This window comes from Brassica napus, chromosome C1, assembly GCF_020379485.1.
Source record: "Brassica napus cultivar Da-Ae chromosome C1, Da-Ae, whole genome shotgun sequence".
In the NCBI taxonomy this organism is placed as follows: Eukaryota; Viridiplantae; Streptophyta; class Magnoliopsida; order Brassicales; family Brassicaceae; genus Brassica; species Brassica napus.
In genome coordinates this window covers 20,626,349-20,641,097 of record NC_063444.1, presented here as the reverse complement: position 1 = coordinate 20,641,097, position 14,749 = coordinate 20,626,349, and the positions used below count along the sequence as shown (strand labels likewise).

At 39.1% G+C, this 14,749-nt stretch overlaps 1 non-coding gene across 1 annotated transcript; it reads right to left on the bottom strand.

Moving 5' to 3' along the window:
* Nucleotides 1-1,859: 1,859 nt before the first annotated feature.
* Nucleotides 1,860-1,966, bottom strand: LOC125581222. The gene has a single exon (XR_007318922.1). It is a non-coding gene; the product is annotated as a small nucleolar RNA R71 (small nucleolar RNA).
* Nucleotides 1,967-14,749: the final 12,783 nt, after the last annotated feature.

Below are 14,749 nucleotides of genomic sequence, written 5' to 3'. Positions count from 1 at the left end.
CTCGCACGAAGTTGGAGAAGCGAGACGACACCGCGACGCGGGGTGGAGCGACGCGGGTTCCCTTACCCGCGTTGTCGAAGAGAAACCGTCTATGGATCACGCGAGGACGACGACGACGACGCGGGATGCTGTACCCGCTCGCATGATCCGCAGGCGTAACGACGGTCCGACGCGGGGATAGTGACGCGGGTTGGATCCGATCGTCTCTACCCGAGTCGAGATTTATCCTTAGTCGAATTTTAATGTTTTTAAAGGGCTTTTTAGAATTTTTAATGGAAACCATTAGGTTTTCCAAAGACATATAAATACTCTTGTAATCCCAAGGTTGGGGCATCTTGTTTTCTATCTAATCAAAAAGGAACCTTTAGGTAAAAGATCTAATCTTGATCATTATCTTTTAGGATTGCTTAGTTAATTTGATCACTAATCATGATTAACACCAAATCATCATTGATTCTTGGGTTTATCATGAAAATTAGTGAGTATTCATCTTTGGATTCATGGGTTAGGGAGAATAAGGGTGATTAGACTAGATCTAAGGTGTTGTAGTACAGATCCATCTTGTTCCTTGCTAGTAGAGTGTTTTAATACAGTTTTAGAGTTGGCATCTCTAAAGTTGAGCTTTAGGCATTTCACACCCGAAAGGTGTTCGATGAAATGCATGAACCAACTCTACTAAGCTTTTAACATTCTTTACCAAAGAGATTTGATGTTAAAGGTGTTAAGATGGCTAATGGACTTGAAATTAATGATTACTTAGATAATATTCAACCAAAGAAATTTGATGCTTGAGTTATCTTAGTGAATGAGCATTAATCTAGAGATAGAGTTTGTTTAGGATTGTGTCTAGCTCTAAGGTTGATAGATTGATTGAAAGATACTACCTTTAGATTGAAACTTGATCACCCAAGGTCAATTCCCTTAGCCCATGAATTATCCCATCTCATAAGAAAGAAAAGCTTTGTTCTTTATTGCATTTTAGTAGTATTCTAATTCAAAATCATCTTGCCAATTGATAGCATTTAGATTAAGCATGGTCTTGCATTCCCTTTGCTTTAGAATCACTTAGAACTGGTTTGACATCCTTTATACTATAACATTTGATTAAGAGCCTCGAAAACTCTTAACACCAAATTGGCGCTGTTGCCAAATTCTAAGTTGATTGTGACATTGAGATTTAGTCACTTGCTTGAGACTAAGTCAATTTTTGTTTAATTGTGTTATTGCTTCTCTTTCTTCTTCTCCCTTTGCATTTCAGGTGTATGATCACAAGAAGCAGAGGTGCAACAAACCTAGTTCCAAGAGTGGAAGACATTAGAACACTTGAGAGGGAGATTGCAAGACAGAGAAGATAAGTAGAGCAACAAGCTCACTTGCAAAGGTTGGGGTTTGATATGGAGAATCTGCCTCAAGATGGTGATGCCCTAGGGGGCATTGATCCAAGAGCTGATCACCTTAGACCACAGCGCCAGCCACAACATCCACCGCGCCAAGCTCGTGCCATTGGAGCCTATGATCAACCTCGCATTAATGGTCATAGGTTAGGAATCAGAGCACCACCAGTGGAGAACAATAACTTTGAGATCAAGTCAGGGCTGCTCAACACCATAGAGAACAACAAGTATCATGGCCTTGCTGCTGAAGACCCTTTTGATCACTTGTACAAGTTTGATATATATTGTGGCTTGTCCAAGACAAATGGTGTTTCTGAAGGTGCTTTCAAGTTGAAGTTGTTCCCTTTCTCTTTGGGAGACAAGGCACACCAGTGGGAGAAGACTCTCCCAAGTGACACTGTCACTACTTGGGAAGAGTGTAAGAGAGCTTTCCTAGACAAGTTCTTCTCTACTTCAAGAACATCTAAGATCAGGAATGAAATCTCTGGGTTTCAACAGAAAGGTCTAGAGAGCTTCAGTGAAGCATGGGAGAGGTTCAAGGGCTATTGTTCTCAATGCCCTCATCATGGTTTCAGCAAGGAGAGTTTGCTTAGCACCTTCTATAGAGGAGCTCTCCCACAGTGCAGAAACAGGCTTGATACTGCCAGCAATGGTTTCTTCTTGGGAAGAACTAAGGAAGAGGCAGAGGAACTGGTAGAGAACATGGCCAAGAGTGACTCAGTCTACAGTGAGGAGCATGATAGGGTCAACAGAAGTGATGATCAGCAGACAAAGAAAGAGATCAAGTCCTTGCAAGAGAAGATGGATTTGCTTCTTTCCAACCAAGCTAAACAGGAGCTGATGAACTTTGTGGGTGGTCCTAGTCAAGAGGTTCCTCCTAAGGTCAATGAGGTTGATGGTTTGGAAGGCCAAGAAGAGCTATGCTTCATCAACAACAATGGTACTTGATATAGGAAGGAACCTAACTTTCAGTACAACAACTACCAGCAAAGGTCTTACTCCAACAAATAGCAAGGAGGATATCAGCCAAAGCAAAACACTCAGCATGGGAGCTATCAGCCTAGGCAAAACATCCCTCCTGGTTTCAGCAATCACAACAATCAGTCTACTCAAGCTCAAGGAAGTTCTTCACAAGCTCCAGCTTCAGATACAAGTGTGGATGCCATGTTCAAGAAACTCTTGGATTTTCAGGCAAAGAATGAGAAAACAATGGGCTATGAGTTCAAGAACATTCACTCCAAGATCGATAGAAGCTACAATGAGCTCAACAACAAGATCCGAAATTTGGAGAACCAGTTTGCTTCTATGAACTCTCAGCCAAGTCGCCAACAAGGGTCATTACCTGGAAAGCCAGAGCAAAACCCCAAGGAAACAATGAAGGCAATCACCCTACGGAGTGGTAGAGAGTTGCCTTCAAGAGTTCTCACCAAGGATGGTGAAAAACAAGGTGGGGAGGTGGCCATCAACATTGATGATGAAGTGGTGATTGTAGATGAGAAGGTTGATGAAGAGATTCTGGAAACGATTGTTGAAGCTAAGGGTAAAGAAAAGGTTGGAGAAGAGAAGAGGACAGTGAAACATTGTGAAATTGCTACTCCAACAAATGAATCCTCTTTTGTTCCTCCTCCCTATGAGCCAAAGCTGCCATTCCCTGGAAGATTCGAAAGACAGCTATTGGAGAAGTACAAGACACTCTTTGAGAAACAAATGAGTGAAGTTCAGGTCACAATGCCCATCATTGATGCTTTTATGTTGGTCCCTCAGTACAACAAATTCTTGAAAGATGTTGTGGCTGCAAAGAAGCAAGAGGTGGAAGGTATGATGATCTTAACACACGAGTGCAGCACCATTATCCAGAGGTTAGATGTTCCAAGAAAGCTAGAGGATCCAGGATGTTTCACCTTACCATGTGCTCTAGGACCCATGGTGTTTGAGCGGTGTCTATGCGATCTTGGAGCTAGTGTCAGCTTGATGCCTTTGTCTATTGCAAAGAAGCTTGGATTTACTCAATACAAGAAGTGTAGACTCTCTTTGGTGTTGGCTGATAGATCAGTGAAGATTCATGTTGGTATCCTAGAAGACCTTCCCGTGATGGTTGGTAACTTTGAGATGCCTACTGATTTTGTTGTGTTGGAGATGGGTGATGAAGCCAGAGACCCTTTGATCCTTGGAAGACCATTCTTAGCCACAACAGGAGCTATTGTGGATGTTAGAGAAGGAAAGATTGATCTTCATCTTGGAAAAGGGAACATCCTCCAATTTGACATCAATGAAGTGATGAAGAGGCCAACCATCCAGAACCAAGTTTTCTACATAGATGAAATGGATGCTCTAGCTGATGAGCTTCTAGAGGAGTTGGCACTTGAAGACCCTCTACAGCAAGCTTTAACAATTGAAAAAGAAGTCCAAGTGATTGAGAACAAGGAAAGTGATGCCTATGTGAAGATGCTGGATTCTCACAAGGGGATTGGTGGTGAGGATCAGAATGAGGAGCTTACACATGAGATTCAACATGCTGCCTCAGCTACTCAACAAGAAGACAGTCATCAACAGGACTGGAGTGAACTCAAGGCGCCTAAAGTGGAGCTTAAACCTCTTCCCCAAGGTGTAAGGTATGCTTTTCTTGGCCCTAATGAGACTTACCCTGTCATAGTGAGTAGTGAACTGAATGAAAATAAATTGTCTAAACTTTTGAATGAACTTAAAAAGTATAGAAAGGCAATAGGCTACTTACTAGATGATGTTAAAGGGTTATCACCTTCTTTATGCATGCATAAGATACATCTAGAGGATGAATCTATGACTTCTATAGAACATCAAAGAAGGTTGAACCCCAACTTGAAAGATGTTGTTAAGAAGGAGATTCTAAAACTCCTAGATGCAGGAGTAATCTATCATATTTCGGATAGCAAATGGGTGTCTCCTGTGCATGTTGTCCCAAAGAAGGGTGGAATAATTGTGGTTAGAAATTATAAGAATGAACTAATTCCAACAAAAACAATAACAGGACATAGGATGTGCATAGATTATAGAAAATTAAACTCAGCATCTAGAAATGATCATTTTCCATTGCCATTCATTGATCAAATGCTTGAGAGACTTGCAAATCATCCCTATTATTGTTTTCTTGATGGGTATTCAGGGTTCTTCCAAATACCCATACATCCAAATGATCAAGAGAAAACAACATTCACATGCCCTTATGGTACCTTTGCTTATCGAAGGATGCCATTTGGGCTACGTAATGCTCCAGCCACCTTCCAAAGGTGCATGATGTATATTTTCTCTGATCTTATAGAGGATGTTGTGGAGGTGTTCATGGATGACTTCTCTGTCTACGGATCTTCGTTTTCTGCTTGTTTGTCCAATCTTAGCAGGGTCCTAAAGCGATGTGAAGACACCAACCTTGTGCTGAACTGGGAAAAGTGTCACTTCATGGTTAAAGAAGGGATTGTGCTTGGACACAAGATTTCAGAGAAAGGGATTGAGGTGGACAAGGCTAAGATTGAAGTGATGGTTGGGTTAGCTCCACCAAAGACAATGAAAGACATTAGAAACTTCATTGGTCATGCTGGATTCTATAGAAGATTCATCAAAGACTTCTCCATAATAGCTAGGCCAATGACTAAGCTTCTATGCAAGGAAGTTGCATTCAACTTTGATTGGGAATGTCTAGAAGCATTCGAGAAGTTGAAGGACAAGCTGGTTAGTGCCCCCATTGTGCAGCCACCAGATTGGGATCTCCCCTTTGAGATCATGTGTGATGCTAGTGACTATGCTGTGGGAGCTGTTCTTGGCCAAAAGAAGGACAAGAAGACTCATGTGATCTACTATGCGAGTAAAACTCTTGATGAAGCCCAAATGAAGTATGCTACAACTGAGAAGGAGCTGCTAGTCATTGTCTATGCCTTTGAGAAGTTCAGAAGCTATTTGGTTGGGTCAAAAGTCATATTCCACACTGATCATGCTGCATTGAGACACCTCATGGCCAAGAAGGATGCTAAGCCAAGGCTGTTGAGGTGGATCTTGCTGCTACAATAGTTTGACCTTGAGATCAAAGACAAACCAGGAGTTGAGAATGGTGTAGCTGATCACTTGTCTAGACTGAAGATTGAGTGTGGGATCCCCATTGATGAAGGGCTTCCAGAAGAACAAATCATGGCAATTAGAGCAGTGGTAGTAGTTTGTGACACTGGAAAGAAGCTTGAAGAGGTGAAGGCAAATGAAGAGAAAGGTCCTTGGTATGTTGATTTGGTAAACTACTTAGCTTGTGGAAGAGAGCCAATGGGTCTTGAAGGATATGCCAAGAAGAAGTTCTATAAAGATGTGAAGAGATACTATTGGGATGAGCCTTACCTCTACATCCTTTTTAGAGATCAACTCTATAGAAGAGTAGTATATGAAGAAGAAGTTGAAGGGATCCTTACACACTGTCATGGATCATCCTATGGAGGCCATTTTGCTACTTTCAAGACTGTTTCGAAGGTGTTACAAGCTGGGTTTTGGAGGCCTCATATGTTCAAGGATATTCAAGACTTTGTCTCTAGGTGCGATTCATGCCAAAGGAGAGGGAACATCACCAAAAGGAATGAGATGCCTCAAAACCCAATTCTAGAAGTGGAGGTGTTTGATGTGTGGGGTATTGATTTCATGGGACCATTCCCATCATCTTTTGGCAACAAATACATCCTTGTAGCTGTTGATTATGTCTCCAAGTGGGTGGAAGCTGTAGCAAGTCCCACCAATGATTCTATAGTGGTGATCAAGATGTTCAAAGGCACCATCTTTCCAAGGTTTGGAGTTCCAAGAGTTGTCATCAGTGATGGAGGCTCTCATTTCATCAACAAGCTGTTTGAAAGTCTTCTCAAGAAGAATGGTGTGAAGCATAAGGTCGCAACTCCCTACCATCCTCAGACAAGTGGTCAAGTTGAGATCTCCAACAGAGAAATCAAGTCTATTTTGGAGAAAACTGTGGGAACTACAAGGAAAGATTGGTCTATCAAGCTAGATGATGCATTTTGGGCTTATAGGACTGCTTACAAGACTCCTTTGGGAACCACACCTTTCAACCTTGTGTATGGAAAGGCTTGTCATCTACCAGTTGAGCTTGAGTACAAGGCATTGTGGGCTGTTAAGTTGCTGAATTTTGACATCAAGAGTGCCAAAGAGAAGAGACTTCTCCAACTCAATGAGCTTGATGAGATTAGACTGGATGCTTTTGAGAACTCAATGATTTACAAGGAGAAAACCAAAGCTTTTCATGACAAGAAGATCTTGAAGAGAGAATTCAGTGCTGGAGATCAAGTGCTTCTCTACAACTATAGACTGAAGTTGTTTCCCGGGAAGCTCAAGTCAAGATGGTCCGGTCCTTTCAAGATCAAGGAAGTTAGGCAATATGGGGCAATTGTGTTATGGGACAGGAATGGTGGAAACTTCACAGTCAATGGACAAAGAGTTAAGCTCTACATGGGAACCACAAGTGAGGAGAAAGGAATCTCGGTTTCACTCTCCGACCCCGTTACTGCCTAGCCAAAGGAAAGCAAAGTCAAGCTAGAGACTTAAAACAAGCTCACTTGGGAGGAAGTCTCATGTCTATCCTTGTACATACTTCACCAAAAAAAAAAAAAAAAAAAAAAAAAAAAAAACGCAGGATAAGTGGCGCGGGGTCCTTTACCCGATCGTACGAATTTGGTCGGAGACGACGTTCTCACGCGGGATAACCCACGTGGGTTGACTAACCCGCATCGCTTCGTCGATGGTTCAACGCGGGTCGAGCCCACGCGGGTTCCTCTACCTGCTCGCACGACGAACACAATCGGAGACATATTCACGCGAGGTGCATCACGTGGGGTCTCGGCTGTTTCTTCTACCCGCGTCGTCGGGTCTAACCCGCTCATGTATGGTTTCTAACCCTAAAACCGGCAACACGACCCGGTTCAACCCTAAAACTACCTACCCCGAGTCCCTCTCTCTCGTTTCCTCTCTTTTTTTTTTCTTTCACAAACACCAAACTCTCTTAAACCTCCCTCACCAAATCATCCCATATATCACTTAATTCTTCACCAAATCAATCCATTTTTTTTTCCTAAATCAAGCTTTCGCCCTTGTAGTCTATTTTCTTGATTCACCTCATCATTTCCATTCATCCATAGCGAGGTATTGTATCACAAAGTTCAATTTCGTAACCCTCATGAACCCTAGAAATTTGAACTTAAAATTTGATCTTTCTCTTGCTTGATTCTTGTGAAATAGACTAGGGAAAACTTATATATCATGTTGGGTTGTTGATTCTATGGTGAATTTGAGTTGAATTTGAACTTTGAAAATTAGGGTTCATGAGATTTGGGGATTTTTAAAAACTACTATAATTCCATATCACTTTGGCTTGGTTTTGTTAGTTAAGGTGTTTGAGAACTTAATTAGAGAACTTTCTAATTGAAGAACTCATTTGATGCTTAAATTTTGCTTAAAAGCCTTATTTTTTGCTTACATCCATCTCTTGTGGCCTTATATCAATAACTTGTGTGCAATGTGATAGTTTTGCTTAAGCTAAGTGATCATGAATTGAATTCACATTTTCATTATCAAGTTTCCTACTTCCATTTTCTTATTCTTTTCCAAGGTTTGAAATTTTCAGGTACAAATGGGGAGAAAGGATCAACACAAGATAGAGGCCGAGAAACAAGAGCTTGCCAAGCAAGAGACTGCTAGACATGGGAAGCATTTAACCTCCGTATCTACAACGGGAAGAACTTCTAGGCAACAAGCCTTGGCAGCAAAGAAGAGGGATGACAAGAAAGTTGTAACTGCCGAGGGAGTGGATGCTAGCAGTAGAAGGTCAACCCCTCCCAAAAGATCTAAGGAACCAAAAGGCAAGAGGGTAGCTCTTCCTCAAGTCGAGGAAAATGAAGACATCACTGAAGAAGACCAAGCTCCTCTCAAAAAAGCTAAAGTGTCTAAAAGGAAGAAGGTTGATACTGAGAGGGATAGAACCAAGACACCAACTGAAGACTCCAACTCGATTTGCGGATATCAAGATTATGGAAGATTTGGAGATAGGTGACGACATTAAGCAAATGTTGGAGCACATGAACATGCAAAGCTTCTTCACTATGGCCTACCCTACCTATGAAGATGAGTCATGTCAGTTCTTGGCATCATTAGAGGCCACCTTTCACACCACCAAACATGTGAGGCAAGGATGGGGAAAGATCAAATTCAAGATCCATGGGAAGGTTTACTACATGACCTTCAAGGAGATTGGACAAGCAGTTGGTCTTAAGGATTTGGAGGAATCATCCATCCCCATACCTTATGATGCAACTAAGGAGGAGAACATTGCCAAAATGGTTTGGAAGGTGTTGGCGGGGAAGGGTCGCAAGCCCAGCCGCGAAAAGAACGCCTCCATTCGCCATCCTTCCGTGCGCTATCTCCACCGGTTGATTGTCCACACCATTTTCCCAAGGAAAGAACCAGGCACTGTTAATGATGAGGAGCTACAACTTCTTCACCAAACCGTCCAACATTATGCTCACCCATCTCAGTTGCCTCTTGTCAGCACTGATTTCTACAAGAATTTTGGAATGGTGGGATTCTTTGTGAAGCGCCTCATCCACTACAAAGAGTGGGCTTGGAAAACGAGTGACTCGGAACCTCAGATTGGAATTGGTGGCTTGATAACTCCATTGCTTAAGTTCAAGGATATACCCTTAGAAGATGATCCAACTGGTCCCGCTTTCATGGATGGAAGCTACTTGAAGAAAGCTCAGTACTTCAGTGGAAGGTTCGAGGGAACTTGTGTCTACTCTTACCTACAGTCTACAAAGGAGGTTGAAGTGCTTCTCCCAAATTGGGACCTCAGGAGCTTGACACGACCAGGAGCTATTAGCTTTGATATTGGGGAAGAACACCTCCTTGGACCCCATGGTCCTCTAGGCCCCATGAGATCTCCCAAGAAGAAGAAGACTGCAGATAGATGTGGTGTGTTCCAAGAAGACACTTCCGGTTTAAAATCTGAGCTCCTCTATGGTCCTCCTCGTTACTACTTTGAGCAACGTCCTGGAGCCTTACCCAATGGTCCCCTTCGCCAAGCTCATGAGCATATTGGCAACCTCCAAAGGTAGAACAAAGCTCGGGACAGAACTATCTTCAAGCTCAAGGACAAATGTAAGGAGTTGAGTAAGACTGTGAAGAGGCAAGTAGAAGCTTCAGCTCAGTTCATGAAGAAGGTGGCTGATATACTGACTAGAGGAGCTGTGGCAGGATGCTCAACATCAGACTTTGACTTTCTTACCCCCCAGACGCAGCCCCCAATAGATCCTTTGGCACTCAGTTTCCCCGCCACCAAGAAAAAGCTGCTCCGCCGGAAGAGAAACCCACCAGCTCAACCATCCGATTCAGGAAACAAATCTTCATCCCTTGCCTCGACAGATAAGGAAGCTGACACCGAGGATGAGGCATCGGCCTCTTCCCACGCTCCCTATTGAGGTACTCCTCCACCTTTCCATTGTATATACCAGTTTTTCTTTGCATTTATCTCTCTTTTCGGTATCTCCTTCAACTTCCTAACACAGAGACTGTGTGAACTAAGTTTGGGGGAGGTACCAAGTATTTGATCATGTTTTCTTTGATGATTTGAGTCTCACGCATTGCATTGTACATACATATATGCATAGAAAAACCAAAAAAAAAATTGAAAATTTTGAAAAACACAAAAAGAAACATGTAGTTGCATCACTTGCACTTTTAGGATTGAGTCTAGAGCATATAGGTTGCATTCACTTGCATTGGGAACAATGATTTAAAATGCCTTGTAAAGTAACTCTTGTCTAGAACTCAAAGTGACACCCTAGTTAAACATATCAAATAGCTTAAGCATCTCTTGAAAGCCTTGCAGGTTTCGAGCCTTGAAAACTCTTCTTGAAACTTGTTTGCTTGCTTGATATTGGCATTGTTCTTAAGATCAGCTCCAATCTGAACTTGGCTTGAATGAACTTAATCTCTCTTGCATATGGGCATTTGCATACTTGATCATGGATCTCATACACATTTGGGTTATCATATTCCTTTATACCAATCTTTGTTAACCCAAATGACACTCCACACCCTACAACCCTAACCATTCTTTGAGACCAAACAGTGAATTGCATGAGTGAGGCCTCTTTTGATAGCTTGTCATGTGCAAAATCTTGAGGGAATTGGAGGCAACATAGATTGGTTCTCATCTCTTGCTAGCAAAATGAGCTACCATTTGGGAATGGTGAGAGGGGTTTGTGTGTTCCAAATTTCAATATCTTGGGTTTGGGGAGTGAGAAATATGAGAAAGATGAACGAAAGAGTGTCAATAGAAAAGAAAACTCTAGGGACAAAAGAAAAGTATGAAGCTCTAGATTATGTACAAAAGAACCTTCTCCCTTATAAAAAAAAAAAAAAAAAAAGAGAAAAGAATCAAAGAGAAGGTGGGGAAGGAAATAAGAAAGAGTTAGAGCTTGTAAAAAGTGAATTAAAATCCCTAGTTGGTTGAGTCAAAAGAAAAAGAGAGTTGTTCATTGGGTGAGTGATGTGAGTGGGTGTTATTTTGGTTTTGAGATGATGATAAAATGGTAGAACTTGTGATCACTTATAAAAAAAGGGGGTAGAATGATGAGAATGGATCTATGTATGTATGAGTTGCTTCTAGTCTTAGATAAATTTTGCATAATGATCCAGCTCCTTGTTTTTGAGTGATAACCACCTTGAAATGATAACATTTGAACCCTTCTCTTCATTCATATTAGACCATTGCTTACCTAGCCAAATGATTGAGATCATGTGCCCATTTGTGAGAACTCACCTTGTGTGTGTGTGTGAATCAATGTGAGAGCTGGTTTAAAGAACTTTTTGGTTGATGAGTATTGCAACTTGTGTAGAGGCATAAGAGTATGGATAGGCCTAGAGAAGCTAGAGTATAATAAGAGAGTTGCTCATGCTATTTGCTATGTTTCTTTAAGATGTTAAGTTGAATACTACGAAGTGTTACTTTTGGCTATGAGTTCCCACCTTCAAACCTCTCTCCTATATTGGTTCTTGCAAGTTCACTTGAGGACAAGTAAAGAACAAGTTTGAGGGAGTTGATATCTTGCATATTTGCATTGTTTTAAGTCTCCAATTTGCACATATTGATCATATAGATTAGGAATTTAGCATCTTTAGGATCCATATTGCATTCATATGTCTTAATCAGGTAATGGAATATCTCATAGAGTGATTGGAGGTGTTTAGAAGCATTGTGGTTCGAAAAGAGATGAAGAATGAAGTTTGGTCGAGTATAGATGATTGCAACGCGGGTTGTACCACGCGAGTTCACTAACCCGCGTTGACATGAAGCAACTGAGAGCTCTGACGCGGCTTGAGCGACGCGGGATGCTGTACCCGCACGCACTAAGTTGGAGAAGCGAGACGACACCACGACGCAGGGTGGAGCGACGCGGGTTCCCTTACCCGCGTTGTCGAAGAGAAACCATCCATAGATCACGCGGGGACGACGACGCGGGATGTTGTACCCGCTCGCATGATCCGCAGGCATAACAACGGTCCGACGCGGGGAGAGTGGCGCGGGTTGGATCCGATCGTCTCTACCCGAGTCGAGATTTATCCTTAGTCGAATTTTAATGTTTTTAAAGGGCTTTTTAGACTTTTTAATGGAAACCATTAGGTTTTCCAAAGACATATAAATACTCTTGTAATCCCAAGGTTGGGGGCATCTTGTTTTCTATCTAATCAAAAAGGAACTTTTAGGTAAAAGATCTAATCTTGATCATTATCTTTTGGGATTGCTTAGTTAATTTGATCACTAATCATGATTAACACCAAATCATCATTGATTCTTGGGTTTATCATGAAGATTAGTGAGTAGTCATCTTTAGATTCATGGGTTAGGGAGACTAAGGGTGATTAGTCTAGATCTAAGGTGTTGTAGTACAGATCCATCTTGTTCCTTGCTAGTAGAGTGCTTTAACACAGTTTTAGAGTTGGCCTCTCTAAAGTTGAGATTTAGGCATTGCACACCCGAAAGGTGTTCGATGAAATGCCTGAACCAACTCTACTAAGCTTTTAACATTCTTTACCAAAGAGATTTGATGTTAAAGGTGTTAAGATGGCTAATGGACTTGAAATTAATGATTGCTTAGATAATATTCAACCAAAGAAATTTGATGCTTGAGTTATCTTAGTGAATGAGCTTTCATCTAGAGATAGAGTTTGTTTAGGATTGTGTCTAAGTCTAAGGTTGATAGATTGATTGAAAGATACTACCTTTAGATTGAAACTTGATCAGCCAAGGTCAATTCCCTTAGCCCATGAATTATCCCATCTCATAAGAAAGAAAAGCTTTGTTCTTTATTGCATTTTAGTAGTATTCTAGTTCAAAATCATCTTCCAATTGATAGCATTTAGATTAAGCATGGTCTTGCATTCCCTTTGCTTTAGAATCAGTTAGAACTGGTTTGACATCCTTTATACTATAACATTTGATTAAGAGCCCCGAAAACTCTTAACATCAAATCCTTAATTAAGAAACTACCATTGGAGCACAAAATTTAGGTGTCTCTTAACTAAAGTTCTTAACTACATTTTTATTATTTAAATAATCATTAATAGATCCTAATGGGGTTCCTTGGTTAATCATGCTCTAAGTACGCTTTAGCATGTGGGTCGTAGCAAGACCAAAATTTGTGATAAGCATGTGGAACTTGGAACACCAAAAGTTCCTAATGAGAAAAACGGTCAACCGTTCAATTGGATCGAACGGAACAAGAACGGATCAAGTGTTTTTTCATAATAAAATAAAATAAAAAAATATTTGTTTAAAAAAATTATTTCTAAATTCAGTTATATATAAAATTTTATTCAAAATAAAATGAAAACCATTTTAAAGATATATATATATATATATATATATATATATAATTATTTAGAATAGTTTATAAATTATTTGAATTATTTTCTTCAGAACATAATACATAAAATAAACTATATAAGATTATATAGTTTATAAATTTTTATTATAAAATATAGTTTATATTCTTTTTTTTGGTGATAATTTTATCAGTTATTAATGTTGTTTATCCAAGAAAAATATAAACTAATAAAACTTTATCACTAATATAAAAGACTGTGGTAGAAAATTTGTTTTCAAAAAACTGTTACTAATTAGTTATTATTTTTTTTCATGAAAAACTGTTGAAAAATATAATAAACATTATTTAGAACATGTTATATTATTTTATTGTTTTTGACAAAAAAATTATTTTTTAATGAATCACCCCTTATTTGATGAGTTTTTTTTTTTTTTTTGAATTTTCATGTTTACCACTTTTCTTGTACCATTATTCTTGTTTATCACCACTAATGACATATTTTCAAAAATATTTCTTCACTAAGTGGCAAAAGCCTTTTATACTCTTGTTCTCTATATATATAATAAATATTTATTTATATTAATAAATTAAAAAAGTAGAAAACAAATAGAAAACTAATTTAATAATAAAAATAAAAGATTAATATTTTTTATGCGTTCGAATTATACTTTTAAAAAATTTGAACTTTTTATTAAAAAAAAAGTTTCAATTTTTTTTTTCAAAATTTCTTTTTGAAAATCGAAATTTTTTTTTCAAACTATTTTTTAACATGTTTTTCTATTTTTTAAGTATTTATTTATATATTTATTAGAATCCTAAATGTTACATTCCAAAAACCTTACAACACCCCTCAACTCTAAACCATAAGTCTAGATTAGTTAACCCTAGAGTTATAAATGTCATTTACCCTTCTTTAAAAGTAAGGGTAGAAGTGGTTAGTGTAAACAGTGATACTATGAATGTGGTATTTTTGGCAATTTCTCTACATTATTAGGAAATTGCCAAAAATACCACATTCATAGTACTATTATTTATGTTTACACTAACCACTTTTACCATCACTTTTAATGAACGTAAAAGACATTTATATTCCTATGGTTAATTAAAGGGAAATTACCACAAATATCACATTCATAGTACCACTTTTCATGTTTACACTAACCATTTTTACACTCACTTTTAATGAAAGGTAAAAGACATTTATACCCCTTGAGTTAACTAATCTAGACTTAGGGTGTAGAGCTGAAGGGTTGAGTATGGTTTTTGAAATTTGAAATCTAGGATTCTAATAAATATATAAATAAATAATTAAAAAATATAAGAAAATTTAAAAAATAGTTACAAACATAATTTTCGATTTTCAAAAAGAAATTTTGAAAAACAAAATCGAAAAACAAATATTCAAAAAAAATTTAAAATAGTTCGAACTTGAAAAAGTATTATTCGAAAACATAAATA